Here is a 13,380-nt window from a genome sequence, read left to right on the forward strand (position 1 = left end):
TTTTATAATAAGAGAAAAGCAAAGTCTATAAACTTGATAAACTGTAAAAACAGTTGGAAAAGTGACTTGTTGTATTGGTTATTTAATTCGGTTTTTGATTATCGGTCCAGAAATTCAGTATCAGAAAGTTATTTGGTTTGGTGTTTGGAGACCAATACAGCAATTCAGTATTATTAAGTTATTTAGTTCGGTTTTTGGACACCACTAAAACAGTTAAAATTTTGAGCTCATATACAGATTAATTATTTGTCCACAGCAAAATTAAAAAAACAACAACATTGTGACCTGAATAAGATTGGAATTTCCACTAAGCAACAAAAGGCTGCACAATTGATGATCATTCAGTAAAGAAGTAAAGCTCTATACAAATATCGATTACACCTTACAGACCATTGCCTATCCAAAAAGGAAATTGTAACTCTTCGCTCTCAACAGTCGAATATCCTCATCGAATTTCTGACTGCCAGTCGACAGAGAGGACACTTCGGTGATACCTCAAGTTCAACTTCGGTGATACCTCAAGTTCAACTTCGGTGATACCTCAAGTTCAACTGCTATAGCACAGAGTTGGCAACAAACAAGATGACGCATGGAATGAATGCAGAGCGTTTTTGCCTCATCAAGCAGATCAAACACAACTGTCCATCCGGTACATTATCTGTTTCACCCTCTGCATCAATCTGAGGGTCATCCGTATTAGTGAGAGAACGGTTTTGTTGTTCTCATTAACCTGTCTCTATTTCCTCCATGCTTTAAATCCATTCCAAATCCTAGAAAGAAATTGTCAATTATTGAATCAGATATTGATTAATGAAGCTTTAAAATCTGATCATTATAGATTGAATAATGATTTCCTTCCATATCCAAGTTAAGATCTGATTCTATAAAACTATTTTATCTATTCTTTGAACTAGATGTTCATTTCAAAGCATAAAAATCAGCACATACATTATATAAATTTCATGCAAATCATACCTCACTGCCGCATAGCTAAATACAAATTGCAGCTGATCCAAGAATTATACCACTCCACAAAAGTACTTTTGCCCTAAAGGCCAGATGGTTTACCATTTGCTCCTTAGTCAATCTGATCTGCAACAAAGTTGCCAAGGACAGATAAATTTCTTGTGTAAATAGTTTCATAACTATATCTGCTAAAATATGTCATCGTTACATAAACGTGAAACTAAAAAAGACGGATGTATTGAGAAGTGATTGCTACAACGTTTGCATATAAAACCAACATTCAAGCAAATTGGACCAAGAATGCCTAAACCGAGACAAACATAGAATAATATAAACAAAAAGACTACAATCTCAGCTTGCTCCTATAAAGTAAGACAAAAACTAATCAAATGATTAACCAACTGTTTAGCGAACAATTATTAATGACTATCATTACTAGTGAAGGCAGCATCAAATTCTATGAACTTCAATGCAAATCTAAATGTAATGCAACAAAGGAATGGATCATCTTTCAAAACACGTCAATGTCTAAGTACAAGACCTACATACTGCTCTAGAAAAAACCCACTTACAGAAAAAAGTGAAGATCCTTGCAAGTTTTATCTCAAGAGTCCCATTGTTAGAACTGCAAACCCTAACAACATTGATTTCTTTACCCAACGGTAGGATTTTCTCCTCATCAAGTAGGCCAACCTTTAAAGAGATCAAATTATAAATGCATCAGAAAGCTAAAATAATCCCTCCTAACGCGATATTAAAGGGACAATGGAAGGCAGTGTTCATGACATTAAATCAGTAAAGGACATTTCTATAAGTGTAAAGATGTGTGAATTTTGCATGTCAAATTACATGCTTAAAAATTACTAACAATTTGAGTCTGAATTTTATAGTTAAATAAGATGTAATTAGCCTGTTCAAAGCATGAGGCGATTCGATATTTAGAGCATGTCCTGTGTCCTTCACGATTTCTAACTTTGACTTTTAACCCAAGTGCCTGCAGTTTACCAGTAATAATAATTATATGTGATTACTTAAATTAGATAAATTATTTATTAAGCAAAGTTTAAGTTATACCTCTGTATATGATAAGCCAAATATACTGGAAATACATTGTCATGATCACCCATATTAATAGTGTTCCTTCACCAAAATCATATGATGAAAAGACAACAATAGAGTAGCTCGTGCGATGCTACAAAAATAATTTTTTACTTGAATTGATTTTACCTTCTACGATTAAATATATTTTAATGAAAAACTTAAAAAAAGACAATATATTTAATATAACATCAGATTGGAATTTCCACTAAGCAACAAAAACAACAACATTGTGACCTCTATGGTCTATCACAGATAACAGACCATTGTCTATTCAAAAAGGACACTGTAACTCTTCATTCTCAACAGCCATACCCTCAACGAATTTCTCACTTCTCACTGCCTGTCGACAGAGAGGACAATTCAACACCTCAAATTCAACAGCAGCTCAGCAGCCCAGAGTTAGCAACAAACAAGATAACCGCATGGAATGAACGCTGAGCGTTTTAGCCTCATCAAGCAAACCACACAACTGTCCATCGAGTACATTGTCTGCTTTATCCTCTGCATCAATCTGAGGGCCACCCAAATAGAACGGTTTTGTTCTCGTCGTACCTGTCTCTATTGCCTACATACTTCCATTCCTTTTGCATATAAAAACATAGCATCAATTACTGAATCAGATACTGATTAATGAAGCTGTAAATTCAGATCATACATAGATCAATGATTTCCTTTTATACCAGAGTTAAGATCAGATTCTAAAAACTATTTTATCTCCTCTTTGAGCTATATGTTCATTTCAAATCGTAAATCAGCACATAAATTACATAAATTTCATGCAAATCATACCTCCTTGCAGCATAGCAAAGAATACAATAGCATCCAAGAATTATACCACTTGTTTAAATAATCTCATATCTGAAGTTGCTAAAATATATCATCTTAACAGAAGCGTGAAACTAAAAAGACAGATGTATTGAGAAGTGGTTGCTACAAAATTTGCATATAAAACCAACAAACAAGCAAAATTGGATCAAAAATGCCTAAACCAAGACACACTCCTTGCAAGATTTTATCTCAAGAGTCCCAGCGTAAAAAGGTAAACCCTAGCAGCATTGATTTCTTAAAACATCTGTAGGATTTTCTCTTCATCATGTAGGCCAACTTTAAAGAGAGCAAATTATAATTGAATATGCAAGCTAAAAAATTCCCCCAAATGCAGTATTACACGAAAACGGAAGACAGTTTTCATGACATTAAATCAGAAAAGGACATTTCTAAATAGCTTACAGGTTATTAATGACCAAAAAGTGCTTGAAGGATAGTATAAGGCTAAGGAACAATAGATTTCAACTGATGATAAACTGTTATAAGAGGCACAAGATGTGTTGAACCATCCATATTCGATTTGGGGCCATCGAACATCTTCAACAAGAACAAAAGGAACAAAAACAGGGAACAAAGTTTGTTATCAGTGTCTCATCCATCAATATGACAAATTTACATAGCAGTCAGCTAGAAAGTGACCAAATACATTGTCAAACAATCAACAAACTAGAAAGGTACATAGATAATGCGAAAACATAAATTAAATTCTATTCTAATTTATAGGAAGCCTAACAAACAGTATTGTGTAGAAAATCCAATATATACTACTAACACTGAAGCAAACAACTTAAAATTCTCGACACTTGCTACTAACAATTATCAATGACTACCAATACTAGTGAAAGCAATTACAGAAAAAAGAGAAGATCCTTGCAAGATGTTATCTCAAGAGTCCAATTGCTAGAACTGCAAACCCCAACAGCATTGATTTCTTTACCCAACATTAGGATTTTCTCCTCATCGAATAGGCCAACCACTAAAGAGATCAAATTATAAATGCATCAGAACGCTAAAATAATCCCTCATACCACGGTAGTAAAGGGAAAGTGGGCAGTGTACATAACATTATATCAGAAAAGAAAATATCTATTTACAGGGTATTTATGACCAAAATGTGCTTGAAGAAAAGAAAAAGCGGCTCAACAGGTTTCATTTGTTGTTGTGAGAGGCAGAGGATGTGTTGAATCCATATTCAAAAAGATATATTCTGATTAGGCAATCAAGCATCTGGAACAAGAACAAAAAGAAACTGAACAGGGAACAAAGTTTGTCCTCACTGTCGCATCCATAGATTTCATTTCATAAATTTACATATCAGTCGTCTAGATAAGTAACCGCATAATAAGCAAACAATCAACAAACAAGTTAGATACATTGATAACGCCAAAAAATCGATCAATTTCAATTTTAAGCTCAAGGAAGCCTTGCTTAGAATGAAGCAATTAATTTACCATTCTCGACTCAGTTGATGAAATTGATACAATAATAGAGTATGCAATATTCTCAAAGAAAAACAGTAAGGGACCAAAAACCAAAGATTTCAGCAACATAAAATCATAATTGAATTTAAAATTTAAACCATGCATGGAATTTAAAAATATACATACAGTGTGAATACTCTAAAGAATAATAGCCCAATCACCAGATTCATGAGCAACAAAAACAGCCATTAGAATAACACTATACCAAAGTTCATCGCCGATAGGGTTGTTCTCATCTGAATAGACGAAGAGCAGGAATTCAGAAAGAGAAATGATAGGATACTTTTCATGCTGATGAAAAGATAAGACTAATTCCAATAATAGAGTAGCTCGTTTCATGATGATGATGCCGTTTTTCTTCACATTTGTTCAGTCAAACGGTGTTGGTAGTGGAGGTTGTTAGAATCCGCCCTTAAAACGCCGTTTTTTCCGGCGCCACTACGACGTAGGGGCGGTTATAGAACCTGCCGGGGTAACATGTTTATTCTTGGTGCGAAATATAGGGGCGGTTTAAACCGCCCCTAAATGTATGTGCTTTGTAGGGGCGGTCCGCCCCTAAATGTATGAACTTTGTACAATGTGTGTGCTTTGTAGGGGCGTTTTAAACCGCCCCAAAAGGTTATATATTTTTCAAATTTTTGTCTGCATTTTCATAAAATATCCCCTGTTTACTCCAATTGCATCTTGTTGATTAAACAAACTTGACGCATCATAATTAAAACCTAAATCTGATAAAAATATAATATATGAACAACAATGCTTTCTTAATAATCATAATAATCTACAAATATTTATATTTAGTGCCAAACTGAATTATAACAAGACAATTTCTAGTCTCTTGCCAATGGAAGTAATAACAATATATGATAACTAAGAAAAAATCTAGATAATTCAACACAAATTGCCAACAGATAGTCCCGGTGCAGACGGTGCTAGTAGAGATAATGGTGTGCCCGCTGAATGGACAAAAATGAAGAGTTGGGTTGACTTTCAAACTAACTAACTTGAAGAATGACCATCCTGCAAAGATTGTACAGAATAAAAATCAGATTTCAATTCAAACTGTTATTGTTCAGTAACTTAGCATCAAGTAGAGAGATCAAGTAAACATCAGCAATGAATAAAACACAAAGAAAAAGAGCAGATACGATATCTAAAACTTGACCCACTTCATATTACCAAAAAATCATTACAAAAAACTTTTACTCACATGAAAATTTAACTGCATGCATTTGAGAAATGAAATAAGAAAATAAAATGAATTTATAAACATGAAACAAACAGCAATCACCTGGATCCTTCTATGGTGGCTTTAAAATAAAAGTATTTCCACATGTTATAGCAACAGGAAACAGCTGCATGATAACAAAATAGGAAGTAAAAAAAACAATATTAATAAGCCTTAATATTCCCTCCAGCAACTGGAAAATCGTAAATTTATAGTGACAATGATACTTGTATTGTATCCCTTGCATACTCCAGAATGAGGACTAGGAAATAAACCATGAAAGAACAAAAACTAAGAATTCTGTAGGCTTACCCATAGTGGGATTATTGCTGAATACTCGAATGGCCAAATTCCAGCACATACGCCAAGTGGTTCCCTAATGCTATAGGTATCCGTCCCATTAGAGATGTTGGAAACAAATTCTCCAATTTGCAGAGAAGCCAATTCGCAAGCATGTTCCACCACCTCTACCAGTGAACATCCAAAACTTTGTAGACCACAAGGATCACAAATGAGAATGTTCATACATAGAAAATAAAAGAAACTAACCTAGTCCGCGTGATACATCATTATATGCGTCTTTCAAAGCCTTTCCATGCTCGGTAGTAATGCTCATTGTCAGCTTATCCTGGGAAACATATTCAGTTAACTAAAATAAACAGAGTATGGAAAGATAACACGCACAGATTCTAAACATTTACCATGTCCCTCCGAATAAGCTCTTGGAATCTGAACATAATTCGTTGACGGGTGGTAATTGGTGTGTTTCTCTACTGGAAGTGCCCGCTTTGCTGCAAATACTGCAGCTCTAAATTCCTCATTTGTAGTCAAAGGAACTTGAGAAACAACATGTTGTGTTGCCTGTTACATATCAATTAATAATTAATAAGACAACAAGGCAGAATTGATAACAGCATGGCCAATTTAGAGAGAGGGAAGAGCAAAAAGAACACAGGAGACAAGGTCTAACTCAGAAAATACCAATTTCTTCTTCTTTTGTTTCATACTGTTGACCCAATGTATGCTAGATTACATCAAACTTACCATGGGATAAAGTTGCCTCAAAGATGGCTCATTAGCAGAGAGAGAACTGCTCCCCGCGGCACATTTGTCGATTCTCAATGATCTGATATGTCTCACTAGCAAATAAAGAATAAAACTAAATGATCCTTTGCAAGCAAAGTGGTACTCTAATCTTAGAAACACTTGATAGATAACAATAAAATGGTACTTTAGCTATCTACATTTTCCACCTGGTGATAGGTTCACTATTTCTGTGACCTTAATATAAACCATTCATATTATGACACACATAACAGCATTCCAAAAGTGGCACCTTTAATTTTACAGTAAGTAACATTACTCGACAGCATGAGTACTAGGTACTCACTTTCATTTTCAAATAAGAGATAAATAAAGGAAAGCAAGGCTACGAATAAGAATTTTTCTTTCCCATGAGTTCTAAGAAAATGGAAAATATTATATAATCTTCACAAATCACAATTATATAAGATTTCATGGTGTGACTTTTACATGTACTAAGTACTTTGGATGCTTATAATGCCAGACAAATCAAAATAGGTACAAAAAGACAAGTATTTCATATCTTTAAACCCTCCTGAATTGGACATAAGGTGCAGAAATATCTAAGAAGCTGTTAAGGGATGAAAAATTGCTAAATGTGGTAACAATACATTTAACCTTTTAGTTCAGAACTTCAGATTAATAAAGATAAAGCAATTAACCTTTTAGTTCTTGTTTAAAATGGAAAATAAGTAAGTAAAATTGAGTAATTAATTTCCATGCATATATACCATGATGAGCATGAGCATAAAGGGCATTCAAGACAATGCTAAACCCAAGAAATGATGTGATAAACCCTGTGTGCAACATTTTAGTGATTATTGATTTTCTTGGTTAAGTTTTTGTACTTTTCAGCAATTTAGGAAAATGAGTTAAGCAACTCAGTGAGTTTTATAGAGAAGTGATAATGATAGACTACAAAGTTTTTCTGTCAAGAAAAAACCAAATTTAAGGCACTAATACAATACTGCAAGCACCACGAAAGAAGTAGACTATGCTGTCAGTGCAAATTAAACTGACATACAAACAAAATTTCACAATGAGTTTAGTCTTAACATGATATTGTAACTTATCACAATGAGTTTAGTCTTAACATCACCAATTCTTTTTATTTAAAATGTAGAGAGTTTCTAAATTACGATAAACTTATAACAAATTGAATGGACGATTACAGTGAGAAAAGTATTAAGTCAGAATAAAACCAGATAACTAGAGCAATGGTCACCTCACATGTAGATATTCATTGATTCCCATCGATGCCTTGTTAGCCTCTTCAACAAATTCCCTAAAATGCATTATTAAAACATTGAATTAACAACTCAAATTGATAAGCATGCATAGCTTGTTAAAAAAATTCTACAGAATACCTGTTTGGATGAGTATTTCTACAAAGTTCCACAAAGTCAACAACACAACAAACCTAAGAAATGAAACACAACCACTCATAAGAATTTAAATGGATAGTAAAAATAACTTAACAGGCAAAAAAAACGAAGCTACTAAAACCTTAACCTAACTGAGTTTGAAATCTCATCATGTTAGAGATAAACTTATCAAACCTCTCATTCTTTTTATAATAAATGCAAAACCTCAATCCCTAATAACAGCAAATAGAGTGATAAATCAACCTCTCATTCTCATAATCCAAACCGCATCAAGTTACAGCACACACATGAATTCCAGAACCCTAAAACAACCCTAATTTTCAAAATAAAATTGAAAACCAAATCACAGAAACACAAGTACTAATTACTAAAATATAAAAAACATATCAAATAAGAGAGAGCAATGTTACCTACGATTCCAAGGAGAGAGCAATGTTACCTTCGATTCAGTGAGAAGTGAATTACGAGAGCAGCTGCTAGTGAAATCACGACCTAAATCTACTAGTGAAGTGAAATCAGAAACCTAAATCTACTAGTAAAATCGGGAGAAGTGAAGTGAACAAATCAGATCCGCCATTGGAGAGCAGATCGTTTTGAGAATTAGGTCACCACCATTAGGTCACGAGCTGAGAGGATGAAGAGAACTTGAACGAAGAAGAAGAAGAAGATGATCGCCATTGAGAGAGGAATCATATTTAGGGGGCAGTCTACGAGCTGAGAGGCGAGGGGAAAAAAAATTGATTGTTAAAGTTACATTAATTTAAAAACTGCCCCTAGACTTATCAAACCGACCCTACGATACACATTAATAGGGGCGAGTACTCGTTCCGCCCCTATAAAAAGGCTTAGTTTTTAAATAGTACTCCTCATAGGGGCTTTCCGTATAACCGCCCCTATAAAACCGCCTCTATTGCTCTGTTTTGTTGTAGTGATAGTTGTCCCGATACACAACAATAAATAGGTTTTTCATACAATACGTCGTCGTTTAGACATAATAAAGATACGGTAAAATTGCATGGTTAGCTTGAAAAGAACAATAATGTTTAGAAAAATCATAAAGAAAATTAAAGTTACAAGATTAACAATTCGTTTATTGAAACTATAGAGACCCTTCTAAGTTACAAAATAATATAAAAATCTTTAAAAACAAATAAAGCTATGTTACTGTTTCTAATAAAGGGACCTTTTTATCATTTTGATTAACAGATTTTCTCTGCATAGAATTTCACAGCTGTCAATATTTCACAGCTGTCAATACCGAAGCAATCTGTGTAACGAATTACAAAGAGGCAGTTATATTTTAGGTAGTATATAAGCTCAAGTTCTTATCTAAAACTGTTTAGCTACTTGATTCAATTTTCTCCTTCTTCAATCTGATTCCCTCTCAGCAAGGTCATAAAAGTATCTAAAGAATTTATCTGCATAGAATTTCACAGCTGTCAATATTTCACAGCTGTCAATAAATCAGCAATCTGTGTGACTACTGAAAATAACCAATCAGAAAGAGGCAGTTACTTTTTTAGGTAGTATATAAGCTCAAGTTCTTATCAGATATAGTTTAGCGAGTAGATTATATTTTATCCTTCTTTAATCTGATTCGCTCTCATCAAGGTAAAATAAAGAATCTACAGGTATGTTAATGTTTCCACAGTTTCTTGATTTTTGAATTTCAATCAAGTACATTGCGAATTTGAGATTAATATCATCAAATATTGGCAGATTAGTCAAAGTTTCCTGTAGATTTTTGCTGAAGCTGTGATCAAGGTCAAATAAAGAATCTACTGGTATGTTACTGTTTCACATTTTCTTGATTTTTGAATTTCAATCAAGTACATTACGAATCAAAGATTAATAACATCAAATATTGGCAGATTAGTAAAAGTTTCCCGTAGATTTTTGCTGAAGCTGTGATCAAGGTCAAAAAAGAATCTACAGGTATCTTTCTGGTTCCACATTTTCTTGATTTTTGAATTTCAATCATGTAAATTAAAGAATTTAAGATTCATGAAATGCGATGTTAAAAGATTAGTAACAGTTTCCTGTGACTTTTTGCTGAGGCTGTGATCGCAATGAAAAACAGTTCATATATGAAAAATTATTTATGATTATTAGGTTTTATTTGAATTCCAATGCTTGATGAATAATTAGAATATAATAAATGGTGTGATCTGATGACTTCACATGAAAAAATGGTGAAATTTGATTGAATATTCTATGTTACTGTTTCCAAATTTTCTTAATTTAGGAATTTCAATCAAGTAAATTGCAAATACTATTAATAACATCAAATATTCGCAAATTAGTAAAAATTTACAGTATTTTGCTGGGGCTGTAATCGCAGTAAGAAGGTCAAAATATAATAAATGGGGCAATTTGATAACTTTACGTGATAAAATGGTAAAAATTGATGTGATAAATGTTACATGCTTATTCTTTTGTGATTCGAATGCTAATTACAAGCATTTATTATTAAAATGTATTTCATTTTAATTAATGATAATGCATGATACAGATGGATTCAACATGCAATGTGATTTTTTGTGGAAAGGATCTGACTGAATTGCTACCAGCCGAGAGAAGAAGCCATGTAGGAAGATGTGAGGTAATAATTTAAATTTAAGTAATTCAAATAGAAATTATCTAAATTATACTAATAAACTGACAATTTTCCAGAGCAAACTGGCTCAATTTCGCGCGTTGGCTCAGCTTAGGACCGCTAATACTCCATTTATAGAACCACCAGAAGACAATGTGTCTGCAAGAGCTAGATTCCTCGAGCTACAGGAACAACGGTTGAATTATCACTTCAGGCAAATAATCAATGAGGAATTACTAAAAAACCTTAAAGGTAATTATTCATTTTATTATAGCTATGAAAATATTATAAATTAAAACAATTTTTTAACAAATGATAATTGTATAAAAATACAGTGCCCATTCCAGAAAACGAACCAGTTTTTCCTTGGGGTACAAAAACTCTGGAGATTCAAGTCGTAAGAAAGGGGAAAGGGAGAAGAAAGATGGCGAACAAGAGCCGCAAAGGGCATCATGAAAGACCAATTGAGAACTGAGTAAAGATAATGAAGGAGTATTAAAAATTGATCAGGGAGTATTAAGGACCGACAAATTTAGACTATATTACTATATTGTAAAAAATAGATATTTGATAGATGATCAGAATATTTTGTGTGTGCAATTCTCCAAAAATAGATATATAAACTGATCAGGCAGTATTAAGGACCGACCGATTTTGAGTATATTACTAAATTGTAAAAAAATAGAAATTTTATAGATATAAACTTCCTGTGAATATATGAAAAGAATATTTTGTGTGCAATTCTCGGAAAACATATTTTTTGTATTATGACAATATTAACAATATTCAGTATTGTAAAATATTGTCATAATACAAAAAATATGTTTTCCGAGAATTGCACACAAAATATTCTTTTCATATATTCACAGGAAGAATATTGTGTGAATAGGTTTCTGGACTATACTTAAATAATAATTTAAAAAAATACGAATCTATACCTTAAATAATAAATAGTTATAGGAGTTTTTTAATAATAAGTGTTATAATTTTAATTACTAAAAATTAATTGAATCCAATGATAATTTGTGTGTACTGTTTGACTGATATAAATAAAAATAATACATAGTTTATATATTTTAGTCGTCTAGAGAAACTCTATTTATTTATTTTAAAAAAATTGTACTCTTTTTCATAATTTTTTAAAATTTTGCTAAAAAAATGTTTTGATTTATTTTTTTTGAGATAAAAGACATTTTTGAAAAATTTATCAAAAAATTATGAGCTAACAAACATCTATTAATAATCTATTAATAACGATTAGAAAAAAAGTAAAAAATAATGCAATTTATATTTTCAAACCACATTCTCGGCCAGACCAGAGGGTGTCTAGCATCACCTCTTCCCCAATCACCTCCCGGACTAATTCTGGGAGAGACCATTGGTTGGGCAAGGCCGTTCCGGTTGGAAGGCACAAAGTTAAAAAGAATGTAAAAATAAGGGTTGAATTGAAATAGGCAGACTACAGGACAGACTTATATTTTCGAACAAAAGTAAAGAACATATAAAACAAACCCATACGTTCGTTCATGGGATCCTCCACGGTTTTCATGGGATCCGAACGCGAGGGCAGTTAAAAAATTCATATAAAAAACTTATATCATGAACAAAAGTTTGTTAAATACCGTATAAAACCAATTCTTTTGTTAGTTCTTGGGATCGTCGACGGCTTCCATCGGATCCGAACGCGAGTCCTGTTAAAAAATCATACAAAAAACTTATATTTCAAACAAAAGCTTTGTAAATAACGTTTAAAACCAACCCTTCTGTTCGTTCATGGGATCCTCGATTGTTTTCATAGGAGCCGAACGCGAGGCTAGTTTCAACTCATATAAACAACTTATATTTCAAAAAAAACTTTGTAAAGAGCGTTTAAAACCAACCCGTCTACTCGTTCATGGGATCCTCGATGGTTTTCATCGGATCCGAACGCGAGGCCAGTTTCAAATCATATAAACAACTTATATTTCGAATTAAATCTTTGTAAGGGACGTATAAAACAAACCCTTCCGTTCGTTCATGGGATCCTCGACGGATTTCAACGGATCCGAACGCGAGGCCAGTTTCAAATCATATAAATAACTTAATTTTCGAATCAAAACTTTGAAAGGAACGTATTAAACCAACCCTTCTGTTCGTTCATGGGATCCTCGACGGTTTTCATCGTATCCGAACGCGAAGCCAATTTCAAATCATATAAACAACTTATATTTCGAACAAACCTTTGTAAAGAAGCTATAAAACCAACGTTCATGGGATCCTCACCTGTTTTCATCGGATCCGAACGCTAGACTAGTTTTCATTTTATAAAGAAATTAGATTTAAAAATAAAATATGAAGAAGATATGTTTTACAAACAAAAACATGGTATAAATTCATGTTAACGAAAACAAAAACTTGGTATATATTCATGAAAACAAAAATAAAAAACTATGTTTTCTAATTTGAAAAGGCAGTCTAGAGAGAGGTGAATTGTGAGGGAGAAGAGATGTTATCCTTATATATTTAGGGTTAGGTTTTTTTATATTTTCAAGATGACTAGTTTGCCCTTGGACATTAAAGGGTTTAAAAGCCCAATTAAAACAGCCCACTATAAAAATACAAAAGGCTTCTTACATAAACACCATTTTTAATGAAGAGGTTAGCATACATACGCTGTAAATAAATTTCTAGCATAAATACGCTTTTCCATGAAGTGTATATTCATCCGTGCCC

The 13,380-nt window shown here is 32.9% G+C and overlaps 2 long non-coding RNA genes and 1 pseudogene across 14 annotated transcripts; all 3 read right to left on the reverse strand.

The window, feature by feature from the left end:
* Positions 1 to 210: 210 nt before the first annotated feature.
* Positions 211 to 1,143, reverse strand: LOC126680756 (E3 ubiquitin-protein ligase SPL2-like; annotated as a pseudogene).
* Positions 1,144 to 1,570: 427 nt separating this feature from the next.
* Positions 1,571 to 4,793, reverse strand: LOC130014747 (uncharacterized). The gene is made up of 3 exons (XR_008790847.1): positions 2,041 to 4,793; positions 1,835 to 1,960; positions 1,571 to 1,659 (listed from the first exon to the last, which is right to left on the reverse strand). It is a non-coding gene; the product is annotated as an uncharacterized LOC130014747 (long non-coding RNA).
* A 328-nt stretch (positions 4,794 to 5,121) lies between these two features.
* Positions 5,122 to 13,118, reverse strand: LOC126680460 (uncharacterized). 13 transcript variants are annotated; one of them, XR_008790839.1, is made up of 9 exons: positions 12,793 to 13,118; positions 12,291 to 12,359; positions 8,483 to 10,850; positions 8,055 to 8,107; positions 7,913 to 7,972; positions 6,306 to 6,465; positions 5,917 to 6,232; positions 5,668 to 5,731; positions 5,122 to 5,396 (listed from the first exon to the last, which is right to left on the reverse strand). It is a non-coding gene; the product is annotated as an uncharacterized LOC126680460 (long non-coding RNA). The 13 variants fall into 13 exon arrangements; XR_008790837.1 differs by having other exon boundaries at positions 12,428 to 13,118; XR_008790840.1 differs by having other exon boundaries at positions 8,483 to 11,139; positions 12,428 to 13,118.
* Positions 13,119 to 13,380: the final 262 nt, after the last annotated feature.

The sequence above is a fragment of the Mercurialis annua genome, linkage group LG5 (assembly GCF_937616625.2).
Source record: "Mercurialis annua linkage group LG5, ddMerAnnu1.2, whole genome shotgun sequence".
NCBI classification, from domain to species: domain Eukaryota; kingdom Viridiplantae; phylum Streptophyta; class Magnoliopsida; order Malpighiales; family Euphorbiaceae; genus Mercurialis; species Mercurialis annua.